The 5,471-nt window shown below is 38.8% G+C and overlaps 1 protein-coding gene across 1 annotated transcript in view; it reads right to left on the bottom strand.

The window, feature by feature from the left end:
- The window catches only part of LOC135476568 (sodium-dependent dopamine transporter-like), a 46,428-nt gene extending 41,266 nt beyond the window's left edge, over positions 1 to 5,162 (bottom strand). The window contains 1 exon segment of the mRNA XM_064756632.1: positions 5,071 to 5,162. The gene's annotated coding sequence lies outside the window, so the exon portion shown is untranslated.
- Positions 5,163 to 5,471: the final 309 nt, after the last annotated feature.

Here is a 5,471-nt window from a genome sequence, read left to right as displayed (position 1 = left end):
ATTTGGAATTGGTGAAAAATCTGTTTCCAACATTTTTTGACAGCAAGGAAAAGTACATACTTTCTAGTGTTTCATGTAATAATCACGGGATTGACTGATCAAATAATATTACAAATCTTGACCGACTCTTTCCGCAATTGAGCACAAACCTCACTTATTTCGCTTCGTTTACAGCAAATTTCGTACGAATTCATAAATTACAGAAAGCAACAATACAGAAATATAAATGTATCTCCTGTATTATACCACTAGGTAAGTGTGACTGACTTAAACTCGATCGAATGGCTTTATAATAACTCCCCCCCCCCCACCCCCGAACAAAAGCGCAACGTCAGTTACACGAAACGACAACAAACGGATCCGCGACGGTGCAAGATAACCTCATGCAGTAAGTCATGGTTCGGTGATCTCTCGCTGAACGGTTGCCTCCCATTTTTGCAGCATGAATTCCGCATGTCAAGTGATAAATGTAGCCATCAGTTCGACACTTTTATGACTATTTTTTAAAATTTAAATAAACATGTGCTTGGAACTATTACATCTCTCAAGTCGCCAAATCATGACATAACACCCACACCTTACCATAAAGCACTTAATCCTAACACTGTCTGTCTAATATTTTCTTTCGTGAATGCAGTAAACAGGAACATACCATTTAATGAATATACGGGTCAGAAAATAATTATCGACATTTTTTGTCATGGCTGTTTTGTCTTAAAGTAAGTGGTCCCTATAAATGTGCAAATTTAGGGTCTTGAATGTGCCAACCAAAAGATGTCTGGCAATAAACCGTACATGATCACGGCCTTTATGCATCACAAGAATGATTATCGTAGTGGTCACAATTGCTATGTAGACAAAGCACTGTTTAACTGATGAATAATGTATAAATATTTTCAACCATGTCTTCTTTAAAAATCAGACAACATCTGATTAAAGGTATTATTTTTTCTTGGCAATGGGGGCACACTACCTAAATATTTATGATAAACTAAATGGAACCTAAAAGAAAAAGGTATTATTTTTTCTTGGCAATGGGGGCACACTACCTAAATGTTTATGATAAACTAAATGGAACCTAAAAGAAAAAGGTATTATTTTTTCTTGGCAATGGGAGCACACTACCTAAATGTTTATTATAAACTAAATGGAACCTAAAAGAAAAAGGTATTATTTTTTCTTGGCAATGGGAGCACACTACCTAAATGTTTATGATAAACTAAATGGAACCTAAAAGAAAAGAATAGACAAAGAACAGCTGGATTAGATTTAGGTGATCCTCTAATGTGGAATCTGAAGTATATCTACGTTTATACTGAAAAAAAAATCCATATTCGTTTGCTGTTCAGCTTAGATCAAACCCAAGATGCTTCATAACCCCAGGACGTTAGCAAATATTCTATGACATTGACCTCAAGGCGTCTGAAGTTGACCTTGAGACTAAGTCAAGGTAAGTTTACAATCACTAGGCAAGGGAAATCCGAATGGATATATTAAGTCGGTTTAATCTGAAATTACACAACTATTAAATTAGTCCATAGATCTTGAACTGTCTGTCGGTGTCCGTCCCTGCGATACTAAAACTCATCTCATCAAACTTATAACAATTATATATCCATTATTACATTATTTTTAACGTCTCAATTAAAAGTTAAATTTAAATAAATGCAATATATTGAATATAATATAACATTAAGACATTCCTTTGTAAACATTACACGTGGGTTCAATAGTAATAATAATGAACTCGAGGCATCACCACGTTAATGTAAAAGATTTCTCAAGATTTCGATTCGCGTGACGGGAATCATTATTAAGCGACTAACCACTTTATCAAAAGAAGTATATCTAATAAAACAAAAGCCCGTGTATATTTAAATATTCCCCTGTATAGTTTTTTTTAAATATTTTTTTTAAATAAAGTGGTTAGTCACTTGATAATGATCCCGGCATGTGGATTGAAAGCTTGAGAAACCTTTTACATTTACATAATGATGCCTTTTCTTCATGATTATTAGCACAGATATTGTCCACTACTTCATGAAAGGAAGCAATTAAGTGATCTTTAAGATTCCTTTAACATTAAGTAAAATGGAAAGTTTGTCAGGAAGATTTATCTGTGGCTTGATTGCAAGATGAATACATTCAATGTGTTTTGTAGTGACAAATATGCACCCGTCATTGGACTTTGATGGAGTCTATCACGTGACATTCATAACAAATAGGAATTCAATCTATCACTTCTTGCGCTTGTATTTTCGCCAGTGTTTTAATCATAGACTACGAGGGTAGAATTTCCTGCCTAGAATGCCCGAAATCAGGGCGCTAAATTTACTATCCCAAGTTAAATCTGATACCCCTTAGCAATTTTAGACATATATTTAAAGAATTGCCTTGGTAATTGGTTAGATCATTTGTTTGAAAATACATCTTACAACTATTTGAACATTTTTTGAGAGTTTAAGGGGTCTTCCAATAATGCCACATCTAATGAGAAAAAAAATAAGCCTGCCATCAGTGTTGTATTATGGAAACATTTTGTGTCAAAAATAGGGATATTTGTATCTGCAATCCGAACTTCTCTACGTCCATGTCGGTACTGTTAAGAGCTAAAATACCAAGATGCTGTAATGTTTGCAGTCGATGATAAATGAGACGTTGTAAATACTTTATAATTTGCTTTCATCTACTTCAATGCGTGACAACTGGCGGTGAAAAACTACGTGGCTAACAAGTTTAAATGTCACAGGCTTATTTACCCATTTTAACGAAAATCACATTTTTCACGAAGCCTGCCGTTCCACATGTGAAACATAGTGGTAGATATTTATTTTAAATACAGTGGTATTTCACCAAGAGGACAATTTATTTAGTTTATTAAAAATTTGAATTTATTTATTTATTTATTTATAAGCCAGGTTTTTAGCTTTATTCACAACCATTTTTCATCTTATGACCGCTGTCAGGTATATGTGAGAAGGAAATCAGAGTTCCCGGGGTGCCAGGAGAGCCCGGATTAAGTGTTCGCCCTTCATAGGCATACTCCACACAGCGAATGAAAACGGAGTTCCCGGAGTACCAGGAGAGCCCGGATTAAGTGTTCGCTCTTCATAGGCATACTCCACACAGCGAATGAAAACGGAGTTCCCGGAGTACCAGGAGAGCCCGGATTAAGTGTTCTCTCTTCATTGGCATATCCCACACAGCGAATGAAAACGGAGTTCCCGGAGTACCAGGAGAGCCCGGATTAAGTGTTCTCTCTTCATAGGCATATCCCACACCGCGAATGAAAACGGAGTTCCCGGAGTGCCAGGAGAGCCCGGATTAAGTGTTCTCTCTTCATAGGCATATCCCACACAGCGAATGTGCAGCTGTCTACGCTCGCTTTACATCGCTACCACCACTTGACAAGCTTGAGTCTTGTTTAAGCTTATCCTAGTCATTGGTCTCCTTGTACAGAACTATTTATTCAGCATTCAGCGATAAAACTGTCACACGTGTTGGTTAGAGTATAAAGTATTATTACAAAATCAAAGACAGAAGTTTTGTGTTTTCTGACATGACTTCGTGCCTCATCACCATGACTTCACTATCCTCGACGTTGTCCAAGGTTTCTGCACAAATTTTGCTAGCGGTTGCAGTGATATAAAGTGAACGTAGAGAGCAGCGCATGCGCTGTATGGAGTATGCTTCGTCAGTCACCGGAAACCTAAATAAAAGCCACAGTCGAAATAGCGAAATTCGAGTTCGCGGCCTCTACGGCCTGGTTCGATCAGCAGCAGCGAGGCCAACCCTTTAAGTGACTGAGCCAGCGAGAAACCCAGAAAACACATCTATCGTTGTAAAACACTGTGTATCGACTGTTGACACTTATGTCGTCTTCCTTTTTTGCATTAAATGCAGCTACAAATCACCATACCTATTATTACATTATATTATTGTAAGTTATTATCAACTTTTTATTCAAATGCCTAGCAATATTTGGACAGTATCCATGTCGAATACGAAATTTTAACAGTTAAATTGGGCATGCCACAAACTACATGACATGGGCTAATGCAGTCTTTAACGGGTCGATTAAACAATAGCTCATGGCGTTTCTGTAGTAATCGAATAATTCATTTTGTGTTACAGAAACACGATCTATAAAGAACTGCTTTCACTGCTTTAAACGTTACACGAGCCAGTGCAGTACAAGCGTCCCTTATACTTCCGTGCTGATGTATCAGGAAGGTTGCATTCTCGAGCCTTGCTTGCAGCATTAACATTTGAAAATCTCTTTTAACTACACCGGGCTTGAAGAGGAGATATTGGGTCAAGTAGTTTTCACGGAAACGCATTTTTCATAGTTTACTTGTCTTTTCTCCCATTTATAAAAGAGCGGTATGTGACTCAATCATCGCATCTATACAACATCGTGTACTGTTCAAACTTACATTTGGATTGGCCTATCGCGTGATATCTGACGCCATTTGATAGCTCTCATCTGCGATCGCTGGAGAATGAAAAAAGACTAGGTGTTGCAGCTATGATTTTCCCCGCAGGCTTGGAAGTAATTGGACTGTAGGAAACTCTTTGATCTCTTCGCCAAACTCTTCAAGGCGATGATTCTTCATTGTTTCTAGTCACGACAAAGAACTTGCTTTTTTTTATTATTTGCAACTCAACCCTGAACAGTATCAGTAGATTCACGAACACCGCTGGAGTCACTCTCTTAGATTGGACGCCCGAACGGGACCTTAGCGTCCAGATCGTGTATTTACCTTGTGAGGAAGGAATTGTTACCCCTCACGGAACCAATTGGACATAAATTAATGTTGAATTAGCCGGGGAGGGCTCCAGGCGTGACACCTCTTCGAGAACGCTCTACAGACAAAGAGGTAACGCGCCCGCAGCGCTCGATAATAAACGATTGTGTTTGGACAAGAAAAACAATAGCCGTGTTCCCTTAATCGACTTGCTTGTCAAACTCGTCCACCAGAAACCATATGAACAGGCTGCCAACGAGAATCATAAAAATTGTGAATTTAATCCGATGTTAATTATAATTAAGGAAACTTGTTGACTTACCTGTTTAAGGACCACGGTCAACAAGGGAGCGGCTCCAGAATCATTCCCAGACTGTCAGGTAATGTCAGAGAGAAAACCGGCAAAAACTTATTCTCATGAGGTGAGAACACAAAGAGGGTGACAGAAAGGACAATTGGTTGTTAATCACTGAATGTCAGATCACATAAACATCCCTTCGTCTCTGGTCATCGACATGACCCCAGGAGAAGCAGAAAATGTGGGAGCGGCGACATGGTACCCCGAGTGGTGGCGTGGGACGGGTGAGTACTGATTCGGACACGGCCCGCTACCGATGGTCACGTGATTAGCACGCTGAAGTGTACAGCAGGGCGTCGTCCAATGGGAATGCAGCATCCCTGGTGGAGAGAGATACAGATGGAGACGTGATTGATTTAGTGACA

This window comes from Liolophura sinensis, chromosome 10 (genome assembly GCF_032854445.1).
Source record: "Liolophura sinensis isolate JHLJ2023 chromosome 10, CUHK_Ljap_v2, whole genome shotgun sequence".
NCBI classification, from domain to species: Eukaryota; Metazoa; Mollusca; class Polyplacophora; order Chitonida; family Chitonidae; genus Liolophura; species Liolophura sinensis.
Note: the sequence above shows the minus strand (reverse complement) of the source record. Positions and strands in the feature narration are given on the sequence as shown.